General features: G+C 42.6%; 1 protein-coding gene across 1 annotated transcript in view; it reads right to left on the bottom strand.

Moving 5' to 3' along the window:
* ZNF469 (zinc finger protein 469) overlaps window positions 1-18,846 on the bottom strand; it is a 609,231-nt gene that overhangs the window by 206,254 nt on the left and 384,131 nt on the right. The gene's annotated exons all lie outside the window — the stretch shown is intronic.

The raw sequence follows: 18,846 nt of genomic DNA, 5'->3' as shown, positions 1-18,846 counted from the left end.
ACGGAAATTCCGAAAGACATAGGCCGCGTACACACGGGCGGACTGTCTGTCCAACTTAGTCTGCTGAAACGTGTTTCAGCGGACAATCCGCTCGTGTGTGGGCTTCAGCGGACTTTTTCAGCGGACAGTCTGGCGGACTAAGTCTTTCGGAATTTCCGTAATACAGTCCGTCCAAACTTGGTTTCAGCGGACAATCCGCTCGTGAGTAGGCTAGTTCGACGGACTAAGTATGGCGCATGCTCAGAAAGGATTTACACGGCCGAAGGTTGCATTGCAGTGTATTGGACGTCGTATTTCTAGTCCCGTCGTACGTGCCGTACACGTCATCGCGCAAGCTTTCGGCGGACTGTCTGCTCATCGTGTGTGGTCAAGTCTGTTCATTCAAAAGTAGGACGGATTGTCTGTCGGATTGTCTGACGAACTTAGTTGGCCAGACAATCCGCCCGTGTGTACGCGGCCTTAGTCCGCCAGACTGTCCGCCGAAAAAGTCCGCTGAAGCCCACACACGAGCGGATTGTCCGCTGAAACACGTTTCAGCGGACTAAGTTGGACGGACAATCCTCTCGTGTGTACGCAGCCTTAACAGATTAGTTGGCGTTGTGATAGGCTTCCCCGAAGAGATGAGTTTTCAGGGATTGAGTGAAGGTAGCTAGAGTAGGAGATAGCTGGACAGGTTGAGGTAGAGAGTTTTAGAGGAATGGGAGAGGCTCTGGAGAAATCCCGGAGACGGGCATGGGAGGAGGAGACACAGAAGCTTGAGATTAGGAGGTCGTGAGAGGAGCGTAGAGGACAGTTTGGGTGATATTTGGAGACAAGATTGGTGATGTAGCTCGGGGCAGAATTGTGAATGGCTTTGTATGTTGTTAGTATTTTGAATTTAATTCACTTGGCAATCGGGAGCCAGTGTAGGGATTAGCAGAGAGGGGTGGCAGACACTGAGCGGTTAGTAGGATGGATAAGTCTGACAGCAGCATTCATGATAGACTGAAGAGGGGATAGTCTATGGAGAGGTAGGCCAATGAAAAGGGAGTTGCAATAGTAAATGCGAGAGATAACAAGGGAGTGAATGAGTAGCTTGGTGGTTTCATCTGTTAAGAAGGAGCGTATTTTAGAGATGTTACAGAGGTGACATCTACAAGCTTTTGGGATTTGAGGCTGAAAATACAGGTCAGAGTCTAGGATTACACCTAGTACTATGGCATGAGGGGGAGGGATTTATGGTTGCATTATTGATTTTGATGGAAAAGTCATGGAGGGGGCATGGGCAGGGGGGATTATTACCAGCTCGGTTTTAGAGAGATTTCGTTTAAGGAAGTGGTGCAACATCCATGCTGATATGTCAGTTGGTAAAATAGTAATGCGAGAGGAGACTGAAGGAGTGAGGTGAGGAGCAGACAGATATATTTGGGTGTCATCGGTGTATAGATAGTATTGGAAGCCGTGGGCAGTTAAGTGACCAAAGGAGGAGGTAGATAGAGAAGAGAAGGAGTCCCAGAACAGAGCCTTGGAGGACCCCCACAGAAAGGGGCAATGGAGAGTTGGAGACGGAGTTGTAGGTAACATTGAAGCAGCGCTGTGAAAGGTAGGAGGAGAACCAAGATAGAGCATAATCTTGGATGCACAGGGAACAGAGTTTATTGAGAAGGAGTGGGTGGTCAACAATAAAAAAGGCTGCAGAGAGGTCAAGCAGTAGGAGTATTGAGTAAGTTATGGAGTAAGTTGTGGAGATATTTATGTGTTAAATGCTCCACTCTCCACTCGGTTTTCTAAATTTAAGCCATCAGTGGCCCTGTTAGCACCTCTAGGCTTCAAAACTTTAAAAAATCTAAGTAGCCAGGTGGAAAGTTGTTAGCCAACAATGACTGCATCCTATTAAATGCAGTCCCTGTTCAGGCATTTAGAATGCCACAGCTGCTTGAATACAATGGCCAGCAGTGGAGAATCCTCCATTCATCCAGTTTAGCATGGATGGAGAAATCTATGCCTGTATAGCTAGCCTTAGTGTCAGATGACAAGGATAGATGTATTGTTCAGAAATTAATTAGCTAATGAATCTAAACATGTACTTTGAGTATTCTGTTTGCAGAGCCTTTGTCACTGTCACTGCAGTTCACATATACACATATATGACTTTCATATATGACTTTTGCAGTTCACATATACACGTTTCTGATTTTCTTTAAGGCCCTATTCACATCTCACGATTTGGGGTCATGGGAAGAATTTCTGCAATTCTACCTGTGATTCCAAATCGTGTAGCAATGTGGCACAACACACTGCTTTATTTTGGGTACCATTATCCTTCAAACGCTAAAACGCTGCTAAAGCACAGCAAAAAGGACCGGTGATTTAGCGGCGCATTAGTGTCCATCGTAAACAACATTTATTTCAGAGCTGGCCATACACAATACAGATTGAAATGAATGAAAGCAGTTTAACAGCTGTGTGGTGTGTGTGTCTATTTTAACTATGTAGAATGTGAATGGGTTGATTACTTAGATCCCTTGTGTATAGTAATTTGCGTTGTTTTTTTGGTAATTAGCGAGTTAAAGATAATTTTTTAAATGTGGCAACTCAGAAATTTTACAGTGATATAATTGTCTGTTGTGCAATAATCTTCTAGCAATATGAATAAACTGAGTAATATCTGGAATGTCCATTACCAAAGTTTAATGCCATGTAAATGCCAAATGATTTATTGGTTCATTTACTAATGGGAATTTTCACTCTCACTTTTCTTTCTGTAGTTCACTTAGCTTATTATGAGGGTTAGTGGATTGGTGTGATGACAGACAGAGGCACTGCAAGCTACTGCTGAGCTGTACAGCTAATTGCACTGAGAAATCAGTCCTAGATATTTTTTTAATGTTGTACTTTTATTTGGCTCCATTCTTAATCGGTTTTCCATCTAAAAGTATATGTGATCCCTTACCCTGTAAAACAACTCATTCAATAAAAAAATGCTATGTTGTGTGTATGTATGTTTGTGTGTGTTTATTACTTTTTATTAAATTATTACTACAGGCATACCTTACTTTTAAGCACACAATGGGGTTTATTTACTAAAGCTGGAAAGTGCAAAATCAGGCTCACTTCTGCATAGAAACCAATGAGCTTCTAACCCCAGCTTGTTCAATTAAAGGGGTTGTAAAGGTAAACGTTTTTTCACCTTAATGCATTCTATGCATTAAGGTGAAAAAACATCTGACAGTGCCTGCGCCCCCAGCCCCCCTGTTTTACTTACCTGACCCCTCGAAAGTCCCGCGCTCGTCCCCCGACGTCCTTTCCACCGTTCAGCCTGGCCGCTGATTGGCTGGAGTGGATGGATGGAAAGCAGCGCAGCCATTGGCTCGCGCTGCTGTCAATCACATCCACTGACGCGGGGGGCGGGGCCGTGTGATATAGCGAGCGGCTATAGCCGCCGGCTGTATCACGGGAGCGCGCCCGCAGATGCTTCTCACCATGCGAGGGAGCTCGCATGAACGTGAGAAGCACCTGCGGGAGGAAGCCGAGACAGCCGCCAAGGGACCCCAGAAGAGCAGGTTCGGGGGCCACTCTGCAAAACGAGCTGCACAGTGGGGGTAAGTATAACATGTTTGTTTTTTTTTTTGTTTTTTATTCACTTTACAATTCCTTTAAGCTTTGCTAATAAAACCTGGAAGCTCATTGGTTTCTGTGCAGAAGTGAGCCTGATTTTGCACTTTCCAGCTTTAGTAAATAAACCCCATTGTGTACTTAAAAGTGGGGTATGCCTGTATTTTAATCAGTAATCACATTACCTCTGTTTTTTGCTGAACACATAGGGAGTTAGAGAGCTGGGGGTGGAGACTGCACAGGGGCATGTTAGCAGGAGGCAGAAAAACAGCAGTACACTGATCTTCTCAGCGATTAGTAGTGAAGGGGCAGATGTCTGAATAATAGAGTACATGCAGACTGTTCTCCCAAGTAGAATGCAAGAAAGAGAACAGAATAATTTTTAATACAAGTAAATGGTACAACTGACACATATCAGGAATATGAAATGTTGGGGTTATATGTCTTTCTTTATCAGATTGGGGTGAAAATTAGGAACAGCCCCCATCATGTGCCATACAAAATGAAATTGCAAAATACACAAATCTACAGAATTCTGTATTTAATCAGAGCTGCTTATATCCTGTTCGTTAAATAAACTCCTCTACTGAAGGATAAAAGGATGTGGCTGTAAATCACGCAAGGAACCTAGGGGGAAAAAAAAGCTATGTATTTAGTAAGCTGTTGGTACATCTGTAGATCAGTCCTCTGTAGGTGAAGCTCTTTAACCTAATGCATTTGACTTGTTTTTAGTGCAGTATGTGAACTTGTAGCTCAGAGAGGTCACAGGAAGGTTTATTGGAATATTGTAATCAGTGGCGGAGAGCCAGTGCACTTCTATCCTCAATGAAGCTGCTGCGCACTCTAAGTTTCCTTATGGCCCAGGGCTACGATTTTCCCATTTCATGAATATCTACTTCTCAGGTCACTGTTTATAAGCACACCTGCTCAAGTTTCTCCAAGCCCCGGGCTTCCAAACAACTTGCCCCTGCATGTATGCAAGGCATGTCCTAACTCGGCACACGGTGTAAGTCAAGGTAAGACTGTTATTTTATGCGCTGTGCTGGATGGCCAAGGGGGACTTGCAGGCCTTTATGATATCATACATCATTCATAATTCATTTAGGTCATGGGGAATATTTCAGCCTCGGCTTGAGGTTCGTGTTTTCCTGACACATATGTGAACTTTGCTGAGCGGCAGAAAAACATGGTTATCTTATACATTATACTATTATCTGTTGCTGGGTACATCTGTATGCAGAAAAGTATTCTAAGGGCTCTTTCAGACCTGTGGCTGGGGGGGGGGGGGGGGGGGGGTTAAAAAAGGTGGTTGAGCTGCAGTTTTACTGTTTAGCAGTAAAAAGAAGTTTAGCCCTTCCCTGCTCTATGCAAACTAAAACAAAAGTTTCAGCTATAGATAATGTTTGATCTCAGAGTCAAAGGGCATAGTTGCTTCCATTAACCTCCATTGAAAGAGCTTAAAAAACATGCAATTCATGTAATATTTAGACTGTGTAGTAAATGGATTGCCAAATGCTGTCTAACATACACAAAATTGTCAAAAGTATTGGGACACCTGCCTTTACACGCACATGAACTTTAATGGTATCCCAGTCTGTAACGTTTAATATTGGGTTGCCCACCCTTTGCAGCTATAACAGCTTCAACTCTTTTGGGAAGGCTGTCCACAAGGTTTAGGAGTGTGTCTATGGGAATGTTTGACCATTCTTTCAAAAGCACATTTGTGAGGTCAGGCACTGATGATGGGGGAGAAGGCCTGGCTCGCAGTTTCCGTTCCACTTTTTTCAAAGGGTGTACTATTGGGTTGAGATCAGTACTCTGTGCAGGCCAGTCAAGTTCCTCCACCCCAAACTCACTCATCCGTGTCTTTATGGAACTTGCTTTGTACACTGGTGCGCAGTCATGTTGGAATAGGAAGGGGCCATCCCCAAACTGTTCCCACAAAGTTGGGAGCATGAAATTGTCCAAAATGTCTTGGTATCCCGAAGCCTTAAACGTTCCCTTCACTGGAACTAAGGGGCCAAGCCCAACCCCTAAAAAACAACCCCACACCATAATACTGTCTCCACCAAATTATTTGAACCAGTGCACAAAGCAAAGTCCATAAAGACCTCAACCTGATAGAACCCCTTTGGGATGAATTAGAGCGGATACTGCGTGCCAGGCCTTCCCATCCAACATCAGTGCCTGACCTCAGTTTAGGAGACACACTCCTAAACCTTGTGGACAGCCTTCCCAGAAGAGTTGAAGCTGCTATAGTATTGACCGATATGGACTAAGGCTGGGATGCCATTAAAGTTCATGTGCGTGTAAAGGCAGGCATCCCAATACTTTTGACAATATTGTGTAGGACATAAGGGGATCTTTTTCCTGATTCAGATTTTCTTGGCTATAGCAAAATGAGTAAGAAGAGTGGCTTTAAAATAAGATATTAGGAAGTGTGGGTTTCAGTACAGCTTTGTTGACTTTTGAAAAATAAGTAGCCAAAAACCTCCAGAAGTTGTTGACGTCTTCCTTTTCCTGAGCTTCGTTGTGTGCAGGCTCTGCCATCTTTGATAATTGATGTGGGAAGCACTACAGGTAAATCTCTATGCAAATGACTCAGGGTATGTGTTACGGAGAAAACAGACGGAGCAGACAGAGGTCTGCCAGAAGGGGTGGGAGATGGATGCTTTTGTGGAAGTCCTAAGTGGGCTGATAACATAGGTATAGACAACAATCCCTATAGAGCAGCCACAAGTTTCAAAATATGATTCTGACCGAGAGCAATAATAAGATAAAAGCTTACTGTCCATGTAAACACTCATCCTATGATAGAACCACTGCTGGGATTTTACGCATGTCTATTGGAGAGATTTCCCATTGCTTCCTTTCCTGGTGACTGGAGGTCACCAGGAAAGGAAGCAACTGACAGATGCATGTTGTGACTGTCACTAAGGCCTTCTCTTTTTCTTTTAGCCCAGAACTTATTTCCATGACAAATTGTGTCTAGTTAGGGGCCATCATATTGGTTTAGCCTACAAAGAAGTTTCTATCAGTCTGCATTGGCAATGGCTGGACCGCATATATCCAACAAACATACCCTTTGGAATACTGATCAGATGGGCTTGTTTCCTGCCTGTTCTTTCCAGGAACCTTCAGACTACCTAGAATATGTGACTGTGATCCCATGTGAAGCACAGATGCTCCGAATTGCCATCATATAGATCTCTCCATATAACTTCCTGAATCAAAATAAGACTCAGACCATAAACAATTGTCTTCCAATGCTTCAGACAGATCAAGGGCTCACAGGAAACCTCATAATCATTCTTTGATACAGACTTCACGGCAAATTGCCTGTTATTTTTCCGTCTCGTGTTTCAGAACACTAACTTAGATAAATATAGCAAAATTCAAGAAGCAGCTGCTCGGATGTCGCATCGCTCGCTGTCTATCTTTTGCGAAGGATGCCACCCAACCGTGAGTTTCCAATGAGTGGTCATGCATATTGCCGTGGACCTTTATTTACATAATAGCGGAGTCCTGGGGGATATGCTGTATAAGTGTTCATGGTATGGATTAGACACATGTCAAGGAGCATCCGCTGTGTGGGATGGGGAACTTCAAATCTTGCTGACATATGAAAAGATCTGTCGAGGAAATCTGTCTGTTTAACATTGGAGGAACTTAGAAGAGACCTTGTCATTCATTTATCACCACTTCTTAGTGTCCTTTTAAATATGACAGAGCAATGTTTTCAGTGTGGGCAGCTTAACAACACAGCCTGTTTCATCAGAGCCCATGTGTTGTTCATGACTTCCAGATTTATCAGATTCACCTTCCTGTCACTTGGGCTCATATATCTACTTGCTTCCCGACTTTGTCAGCAGGAACAATGGTTAATACTTTTTACTAGGAGCATACAGTGCTACATCATATGCACCATGGTAAAACAAGGGACATAAGCTGAGTTTCACTACATGACAACTTAAGTACTTTCATGTTATGCCACTAAACATTTGATCTGTCCCCAGGAGCATTAGAGGCGAGTCAGGCCTAGAGGCGATTCAGTTTGCATTGTGCGCTATACAAGTATTTAATTCATTCATTCATTATTACTTTAACCGCTTCAGTCCCGGAAGATTTGGCTGCTGAATGACCAGACCATTTTTTGCGATTCAGCACTGCGTTGCTTTAACTGACAATTGCGTGGTCGTGCGACGCTGCACCCAAACAAAACTGATGTTCTTTTTTCCCCAGAAATAGAGCTTTCTCTTGGTGGTATTTGATCATCTCTGCGGTTTTTATTTTTTGCTCTATAAATGAAAAAACGTGTAAATTTTGAAAAAAAATACAATATTTTGTACTTTTTGCTATAATAAATATCCCCATTTTTTTTTTTTTTAAAAGGTTTTTTTTCTCAATTTAGGCCGATATGTATTCTTCTACATATTTTTGGTACTAAAAATTGCAATAAGCGTATATTGATTGGGTTGGGCAAAAGTTATAGCGTCTACCAAATAGGGGATAGATTTATAGCATTTTTATTATTATTTTTTTTACTAGTAATGGCGATCTGCAATTTGTATCAGGACTGCGATGTTATGGCAGACACATCGGACACTTTAACAAATTTTTCGGTCTATTGGCATTTATACAATGATCAGTGCTATAAAAATGCACTGATTACTGTAAAAATGTCACTGGCAGGGAAGGGGTTAACACTAGGGGGCGATAAAAGGGTTAACTGTGCTCCCTCTCTGTGTTCACACTGAAGTGGGACTGTCTAGGGGAGTTGACAGATCACTGTTCATACTTTGTATGAACAGATGATCAGTCTCTTCTCCCCTCAGAGAACCGAAAATTGTGTTTACATGCACACATCCCGATTCTCAGTGTGTCACGAGCAATCACGGGAGCCCGGAAGTCATCGTGGCCGCCAGGCACTCACATCGGCTCTGGGGGTGATCAGCGGGTAAGCAGCGAGCACATGCGTGCACGCTCCTAATGGCCACAGGACGCAGCGACTTTACATAACGTCATTTTGCCCAGCTGTGCCATTCTGCCGCAGTAAAACTGCGGCGGCTGGTCGGCAAGTGGTTAAGCTGAGGCGGTATCAGGAGGGCATAAATGAAATGCAACCTATGCACCATTGCATGTACTAAAATACCAACTCCATCCAAAAAAAAAATTCAACATTTTGGATGGACACTGGCTGGTGGGATCTTGTAAATCCTTCCATATACCCAGTGAAGTGACTGTCTCAGGTGGTACACAGAGATTAAACAAATCCTCCTACATTCGTTGCACCTGTATGTCTGCAGCCATCCTGTACATGTACAGCCTTCTTTTTTTTTTTTTTTTAACAGATTTTTGATTGAAAAATCCTATGGCGTGCAAAACACACCCAAAAACTTCCACCCGGTGCCAAAAAAAGTGCACACACATAAAGAGTGAAACACAAAACCATGCCACGGGTGTCTGCTGTCCTCCACTAGGAAGGACCCTACCCTGATCCCCCGGGGCGTTAGGCTCCAGACGGGGACTGAGGTACCAAATTCATGGCCCATCCAGCCGAAGCCGGACGACCGCCTTTCTCCAGAAGGTCTGCTGAAACGGACCCACCCAGGTACTAGGGTAGGGGATCCCCTGAAGGGAGACCCCCCAAAGAGAGGGCGAACCAAGCCAGATGTCCACCCTCCCACAAGACCTTCAGGATAGGTCCGAGGACCGACACCCTACTCATCAAACGTGCAAGTGACAACACAAAACGTGACAAACCACACATATAAATTAAATAAAAAGTGAGGAAAGGGATAGTGAATAGGAGAGTGAAAAGGTGGCCATTGTGCAATACAATGACCAGGCCGTACAGCCTTCTACAACACACAAAATTGACACATAGTCTGTCAGCTTCTCTCAGCAGCACAAAGCAGAGGGTGGGAATCTGAATTTACACACTGTACAGCTAAGGGAGAAACACTCTGATCCCTGATTGGAGGAAAGGGACACGCCCCACTCTTCACACTACACAGAGAAGAGTTGTGGCTGTCAGTCACAGGCTGTGTACTGGAGCTCTCCTCCCCGACACCTCTTTTTTTTTTTTGGTGTCTGGCAGAAGTAACTCATACAGCTAATACAAGAAGGGAAACATAAGCAGGAGGAGCTTCTAGTCCTCTGCTGCTGGTCACATGTTAATAAAAATGCCTTTGGAATGCAGAGCGAAAATAAATGAATAATAACAATAAATTGTTTTAAATTGGCATACAAATATATATTTGAAATTAAATCTTTATGAGCCAGGGTATGTCTCATTTCATCCATTCTTATTACTAAGAGCTAATTTCTACACACTCTACTTATTATCTCACCCTGTGACCCAAGCCATTGCCACCCCCCTCTCACATCACCGATCAGCATTCCAGATTCCAAGCCCCAAGCTCTAATATGACCACTTGATTAGTGTGGAATCTCTAGGACAGACTGTACTATGTTCATCACTGCACGCCTCCAACCGCTTCTGTATGTCAGTCTAGATAGACATGACATATGGTGACAGCATGACTGGCCAGTCAACAGGACTGTACAGATATGTATGAAGTACATTTGTATTTTTCCCTAAACTTTGTTGTGGTGCACCCCCACCGCCACTGTGGCCTTGCACAAATGCATTTATACATATTACAGAGTGGCTACATATAAAGAAAAAAAAAGTAGCTGCAATTGTAACATAACTCAGTAAAATATTATGTGCTTGGAGAAGCCAAGGGTGGCAAAAGAGAGCCCCATTATCTAGCTACTTGATTACTGCTGATATATTAGAAGTGCTCTGGTAGAGCTATGGAAGCGATCCGTGTGGTGGTACTGCTGTCTGCTTATTAATTGTAACATTTAATCTTCATTAGTAACATGTAGCCATCCTCATTGGAGTGACATGGTAGTACATTCCTCTGTCAGTCACACCTTACTCCTCATCTATTTCAGTTTGTGAAATCACTCTGCTTTTAGGTATTCACAAACAAATGGACCAAATGAAAGGATTGTAGATAACGTGTTATAGATTCCATGGAAACTGCCTGGAGCCCACATCATTAAATCATTCACTGCTACAATCATGTCAACAATGCTTTACACAATAACCAGAAGGATGTAATGGAGCACAGAATATTATTGTAAATACATTAACATGTACCTGGCATGAAATGGAGTCATTTTGAAATACCTCCCTTGCCATTGCCAACTTATTTTGAAAGCTGCTAGTTCCGTGATGATTAAATTGGGACCTTTGCCATACCTTTTTTTGGGGTTAGAGGTACCAGGAGGGGAAGAAACTTGTAAACTTTGAAGGAGGTCAGCAGTTTTATTGCTACAGATTGACTGCGCAGGATCACGCATGTATATATACACTTCCCATTATCAGGCGCGAGTGCGCGCTGCCGGCGTCTTGTCCCCTCTCTGATTCTACACAGCGGGTCCTGCAGACCCAATATCCGCTGGTACCTGCTGATCGTTCAGTACACAGGCAGAAAGGCGATCTGCTTATGTGAACAAGGCAGATCACCATTCTGTCAGTTAGAAAGGCAAGGATCCTGTGTTTCTGCAAGGCAGGGACATGGATCCATGCATTTCCCAAGTAAAAGCAACTCCCACACTGCAGTAAAACACCAGCTAGGCACAAAGTTAACCCTTTGATCGCTCCTGATGTTAACCAGTTCCCAGCAAGTGTTATTAGTACAGTAACAGTGCATATTTTTAGCACTAATCAATGTGTTGGTGTCACTGGTCCCCAAAAAGTGTCAGCGTGCAATTTGCCTGCTGCAATATTGCAATCCCTCTGCAAGTCACTGATCGCCGCCATTACTAGTAAAAAAAAAAAAAAAAATTCCATAAATATATCCCATGGTTTGTAGACGGTGCACAAACGAATCAATATACGTGTATTTGATTTTTTTTACCAAAAATATAAAGCAGAATACATACTAGCCTAAATTTCTGAAGACATTTTTATTTAAATTTTTTTTATTATTATTGGACATGTTTTTTTTTCTAAATTGTCGGCCTTTTTTATTTATAGCACAAAAAAATAAAAATCACAGTGGTGATCAAATACCACCAAAAGAAAGCTCTAATTGTGGGGAAAAAAAGGATAAAAAATGTTATTTGGGTATAGTGTCTCACGACCATTTAATTATCAGTTAAAGTAACGCAGTGCTGTATAGCAAAAAATGGCTTGGTCAGAGATGGGGGTAAATCTTCTGGAGTGCAAATGGATATAAAACATATGGTAGTAATGAAAATATAGAATCCGATGCCTATAAAAATGATAAATTTGTTTTACAAGATTACTTTAATGTTAACATTACAACAATAATTTAAATAAGCGGTGTAATCACAAAAAACAACATTGGCGCCCTTTAAATGATGCTTGTCCTGAGCTTTACAGTAAATAGAAACTTTACCCTGCCATGTGACTGTGAACTCTTGAAAAATAAACTGTCAGACATCTTCTCTGACATGGAAACCCTTTGCTTTATCCTAAGTACCAAAATAAATCAATCCACGTTGATGGGTGTAAGATATCGGCTGCTAAATAAGTACAGGACCCAAGAAATATATTAATGATCTGAGAAGAAGGCATCAGTTGGATCTTAGATCATTACGCTGGAATGCCTCCTCCTCCTACGTTCTGTTATATCCTTGGGGAATAGCAGTTTGGCAAATAACTTATCACAATAAAAGTACACAAGTTTCACGTAATTCCTGCTCTGGAAAGATACAGTTACTCCTGCTCCGCTATAAGCCAGCGGGGGTCCAGGAGGAAATGAAGAGGTGGTTAGACACACAGCAGAAAGTGTCATTGTTGAAGACCTCTTGTGTCAAACTGGGGAAGCTATTAAGCATTGCCCCAGGGGAGGAACCCTTTATTTTTGGCACTTATGGTCCATGAATAGCATTTATTGTAAAATGTATAAGGCGTTAATGTTTATTACTATAAATGTTTACTATCATAAATCATACTTATGACCAAAAGTAATCAAATTATTTTTGTAAGCTTTAAGATCGTGTGGGAGGTCAGTGTCAAATGCATTCCTGCTTGAAATAAATTGCACTGTGACCATCCAGTTACCTCTGGACTTAGAACGTCTGATAGATTTTGTCATGCCCACATTTGGTAAAATCATTAAAACCATAGAAACAGAACAGCAAAGGAACCTAATTGGCTTATTTTACAAGGCAATATGCAATATATACAGTATCTCACAAAAGTGAGTACACCCCACACATTTTTGTAAATATTTTATTATATCTTTTCATGTGACAATACTGAAGAAATGACACTTTACTACAATGCAAAGTAGTGAGTGTACAGCTTGTATAACAGTGTCAATTTGCTGTCCCCTCAAAATTATTCAACACACAGCCATTAATGTCTAACTGGCAACAAAAATGAGTACACCCCTGAGTGAAAATGTCCAAATTAGGCCCAAAGCATCAATATTTTGTGTGGCCACCATTATTTTCCAGCACTGCTTTAACCCTCTTGGACATGGAGTTCACCAGAGCTTCACAGGTTGCCACTGGAGTCTTTTTCTACTCCTCCATTATGACATCACAGAGCTGGAGGATGTTAGAGACCTTGCGCTCCTCCACCTTCTGTTTATGGATGCCTCACAGATGCTCAATAGGACATGCTTGGCCAGTCCATCACCTTTACCCTCAGCTTCTTTAGCAAGGCATTGGTTGTCTTGGGGGTGTGTTTGGGGTCGTTATCATGTTGGAATACTGCCCTGCGGCCCAGTCTCTGAAGGGAAGGGATCATGCTCTGCTTCAGTATGTCACAGTACATGTTGGCATTCATGGTTCCCTCAATGAACTGTAGCTCCCCAGTGCTGGCAGCACTCATGCAGCCCCAGACCATGACACTCCCACCACCATACTTGACTGTAGGCAAGACACATTTGTCTTTGTACTCCTTACCTGATTGCCGCCACACGCTTGACACCATCTGAACCAAATACGTTCATGATGGTCTCATCAGACCACAGGACATGGTTCCAGGTTCCATGTCCTTAGTCTGCTTGTCTTCAGCAAACTGTGGGCTTTCTTGTGTTTAATCTTTAGAAGAGGCTTCCTTTTGGGACAACAGCCATGCAGACCAATTGGCAATTGTGCGGCGTATGGTCTGAGTACTGACAGGCTGACCTCCCACCCTTTTAACCTCTGCAGCAATGCTGGCAGCACTCATACATCTATTTCCTAAAGACAACCTCTGGATATGATGCTGAGCACGTGCACTCAACTTCTTTGGTCGACCATGGCAAGGCCTGTTCTGAGTGGAACCTGTCCTGTTAAATCGCTGTATGGTCCTGGCCACTGTGCTGCAGTTGAGTTTCAGGGTCTTGACAATCTTCTTATAGCCTAGGTCATCTTTATGTAGAGCAGCAATTCCTTTTTCAGGTCCTTAGAGTTCTTTGCCATGAGGTGCCATGTTGAACTTCCAGTGGCCAGTATGAAAGAGTGAGAGCGATAACACCAAATTTAACACACCTGCTCCCCATTCACACCTGAGACCTTGTAACACTAACGAATCACTTGACACTGGGGAGGGAAATGGCTATTTGGCCCAATTTGGACATTTCCACTTATGGGTGTACTCACTTTTGTTGCCAGCGGTTTAGTCATTATTGGCTGTGTGTTGAGTTATTTTGAGGGGACAGCAATTCACACTGTTATACAAGCTGTACACTCACTACTTTACATTGTAGCAAAGTGTCATTTCTTCAGTGTTGTCACATGAAAAGATATTATAAAATATTTTCAAAAATGTAAGGGGTGTACTCACTTTTTTGAGCATTCCAAAGCAGCCAATCAAATTGTACTTTTTATTGTTTTAGCTATGTTGAACGTTTCAGCTGTAAACAATAATGTCTAGTTGGCTACCATGCTTGTTTTCAGATTACAATTCCTTGTTTTTTGCACTGCTTTGTTTTGAAATCCTGTTAAGATCATAGCAGAGGACAAATGTTCCAAATGAGGTAGGATATGTAATCTCACTATATAAAAGTCTCCCCTGCCTGTGGAAAAATCCTTAAATGCGAGTCTGTTCAGCTCCAGAGATGTCTAGCAGGTTTTGGGGTGTCGATGTTGAATGGCTGACATTGTGAAGTAGAATAATGAGGTGGTAAGATAAGTTGCCCTGGAAACAGACAGTGAGACTGAGAGTTTCTTTAATAATTTAGCAGAGAATCCGTGATCTGCTCATTCTTAGATCTGTTACTTGAAAGCGTATTTCCATCTTTCTGCACCTTTCTAGCGAATTTGAAAGTTTAAAGACACAGCAGTGAGCGTCTTTGCAAATGGTGTTAATGACCTGCCTAGTTGATGTTGTGTCTATATTGGAATGCTGCATCCATTGTGATAAGTGTAAAATACTCATGTTTCTTATTTTTTATGTGGGAACTTTAGGCTCGGTTCACACAGGGGCGACTTGTCCAGGCGACTTCGCCGCCTGACAAGTCGCGCTCCGTTCTGTACTATGGAACTGTTCTAATAGGAGCGACTCAAGTCACTCCGACTTAGAAAAAAGGTTCCTGTACTACTTTTGGGGCGACTTCAGGCGACTTGCATTGACTTCTATACAGAAGTCGTTTTGCAAGTCGCCGCTGAACTCGTTTGCAGGTCGCGTCTGTGAGTCGCGCTGCAAATCGTGCCGCCCCTGTGTGAACCGAGCCTTAGGGCCGGTTCACACTGCGGGCGATGCGAGGCGACACCGACTTGCCTCGCCGCGACCTGCCGCGACATCAGCGGCGATTTGCAAATGACTTCTGTATAGAAGTCAATGCAAGTCGCCCCGAGGTCGCCCAGAAGTAGTACAGGAACCTTTTTTCTGAGTTGGAGCGACTCGAGTCGCTCCTCTCAGAACGGTTCCATTGTACAGAACGGGGGCGACTTGTCAGATCGCGGCGAGGCAAGTCGTGTCGCCTCGCATCGCCCGCAGTGTGAACCGGCCCTTAGGATCACAGCAGGCAATGTATATGTGGAAATGTGAAAATTTTGAGGCAAACAGTGTATAAAATAAATAAATACCTAAAGATTCAAAATATGCACAGAACCATGTCAATATCTGGAAGTCTAGAAAACACAAACCTGTTGGTGGCCTTTTAATCTGAACTCTAGGAAAAAAGGTTTTGAACCATATGCTGTGTAAAAATAAATTACCTCTAATCATGGATGCCCCACATCTGGTTAATTTAATTTAGCCCCCAAGGTACTGTAAGCACTGAGACTTATCCGCCCCTCCTCCAATCAGAGAAAGCCTTGCATTCAGTGAAAAAATATGTTTTTTTGCTTGGAGGATGTGTTTAACAAGAGACCGGCTATGGTTAGTGTACTGTAACTGGAACTACAAATTGGCACTTACAGTACTGCGGGAGCTGAGTGAACGTAAAACTTTTACTGAATGGAGCAGTATCCAGAATTTGGACACCCATAATTAGCAGCCCCGGCTTGTTGGGTCGGCTGCAGGGAACCCCTCCCCCCTTTGGGGATCCTTGTGTGGGACATTTAAGGCCTCCAAGGGGCTTTTTCCATCTTCTTCTGGTTGTTCTCTAAGACAGGAAAGATTTATTTCTCCTATGTTTCAGCTTCATTAAGGAGTGTTTTTGCCCTACGATACAGCTCTGGTATGTATATGCTCTCATGGCTGCTTTGCTTCCAAGTGCAGACACAGTGCTTACCTTGTTAATGCTCTAAACCGCATACTGTGTTTTTTCTTTCTTTCTTTCTTAGTACTCCTTTTAAATTTTTGCTTTGCCTTCTCTATGCCCCTGAAGAAGGGATAAACTTTAAGACCCCCGAAACGCGTCGGGCTACATGAGAAGCCTCTCTTCCAATGTTTTTCAGCTCTTGATGAACATGATACTCAGTGTATGATGTAATGTATATTGCTATGGTGTTGTTCTGCACCTACTGGTTTTTAATACCCGAATAATAAAAAATATTTTTGTTCTCATATTCTTTATAATTTTTTTCTATACATAAGTTTGCCCTTAAAGTCCCACAGTACTGAGGGAACTTTCTCTTTGTTCCCTATAATTAGAAGTAATTTCTTTTTATACAGCAAATGGCCCCAAATTATTATTTTTTGTCTGATGTTCAGATGTAATGTGAGCCATTGGCCAGGCTGTGGGCATATAAATATCTTCATATTTTTAACAAGCAGTACATGAGCTTTGAAACAGGCAGTCACTGATCTTTTGTAGCTGCAGTTACTGTACAGCAATTTATCTTCAAAGTTCTCAACAAAGACTTGGAAGCGAAAGCTCTCGTTTCCTCTTACCTCCGTGATTTAACCTGACAAATTGAAAATAGAAAGGAATCGTAAACCTGGTGCACACTTTTTTTTTTTTTTTTTGGTTGAAAAAAAAGGAGTTTTTTGGGTTGAACAGAAAAAAAATAATCTGTCAGCTCTGGTCTGAGCCGCTGTATTACTTGTGCAAAGTTAGTATAACGATCTCCCCTGGCATGCACATGGGTTGTATGTTGGATGTTTTTTTTTTAAACCGACTGATGTCTCCCGACATTTGGCTCGTGTGTACGGGGCTTTACCCCTCTCCAGTCTCTCTGCTCTGTTTTTTGAAGATTAATTACTCTACAGTACCTGCAGCTATATTGGTCATTAATGGCTTGTTTTAAAACATGTTATTTGCTTTTTAAAACTCTTTAAAGTTGCTGTAATGGCACAAGTTTTTTTTTTATCTTTGTCCATTTTTTGCATTAAGGTAAAAAACCTATGTGTAGCAGCCCCCCCCCCCCGCCCCATACTTATTTGAGTCGCATCTTGATCCAGTGCTGTGCACAAGAGCCTCGGTTTTCCTGGGTCTCTGCCTCCCCATTGGCTCCTGCTATTGCCAATCACAGCCAGTGAGCCAATGAGGAGGGAGCAGGGATAGGGCCAGAGCCGCACTCTGTGTGTGAGTGGACACACACAGCAGTGGTTCGGGAGCAAGCATGCTTGGGTGCCGCCACAGCAAGCTGCTTTTTCTGGTGGCACTAGGCAGGAGGGAGGATCCTAGTGCACTGACGGGGACCCGAAAAGAGGTTCAGGTCTGCTCTGTGCAAAACCATTACACAGAGCAGGTAAGTATAACCTTTTTTTTTTTTTTAAACAACAAACCTTTAAATACTTTCAAATCAATAGCCTGACCATATGTGCACTATATGGATCAAAGTCAGCAGGCATTGTACTAGGATAGTCTACTAGAATATACATTATGAGCAACTGACACTGCTGCTATATTCTGATGATTTGGATTTTTATGATTGCGATCATAGATGGGCTATAGCCTATGACTTGTGAAACGAAATCTGCCCTATGATAGTAGTAATGGTGCGTATATGTAGTAGAGGCTCTTGCTGTAGTTGCTGCAGTGTTTTAGGCATGGTCAAAATAGAGAGTGACTTCATATTCAATACAGGATGTACAGAATGCCATCGCTGAGGTTAACCCAGGCCCCGCAGTTCCTTTAATAATATTCTGATGTCAGGTGGTGAACCCATTTTATCACAACAAATTAGTTTCTTAGCATTCTGAAAAGCCAATTTCCCTCTCTACCTGTTTGACCTCTAGAGCCTTAAACTTCATTCTTAGTTAATATCAGAGAGGGCTAAATATAGAGCTGCTTATAACAAGATGATCCCAGTGATATAAAACATGGCTAGATGTACATCTGGTTTATGCCAGCAAGCATTTTCATCAGAAGTGACTCAGTCAGAAAATAGCGAGTTGTAGACAGATGAATAGGCCTTAGTCAGAGCTCCCTCTACCTGTGTCTGGACAAGACTTTGCTTTCCAGCCACTTCAGTCTTCCTTTACTCTGCCACATTTGCACTTATACTATAGAATGTGATTGTATAATCTCAACAATCTGATTTCGATTTACCAAAACTATGTAATATAAGGAGTGTGTGTATGTGTGGGGCAGAGGGCTTACTCAAATGTAGTGCTTTCCATCAACTTTAGCACAATTGGTAAAGTACGTTTTCAGGGCCTTTGCCCACTTTTATTTAAAAGTCAAGGTCCAAATTTCAGATAAGGTTACCCTCGCAGGGGATTTCAGCATTACAATAACAACACAGACATTTTTCATCCTCCAGGATTTTTTGACACCGTAGTCTCTATGCCTGTCTCTACACAGACTCAACACATTATCACCAGCTTTGTGACAAACTGCCCAACTTGAGCTGCACAGGCTCCTGCCTAAGTACATA

The sequence above is a fragment of the Lithobates pipiens genome, unplaced genomic scaffold, assembly GCF_037356315.1.
Source record: "Lithobates pipiens isolate NorthernLeopardFrog02 unplaced genomic scaffold, aLitPip1_a1.2 Scaffold_10, whole genome shotgun sequence".
Lineage (NCBI taxonomy): Eukaryota > Metazoa > Chordata > Amphibia > Anura > Ranidae > Lithobates > Lithobates pipiens.
Note: the sequence above shows the minus strand (reverse complement) of the source record. Positions and strands in the feature narration are given on the sequence as shown.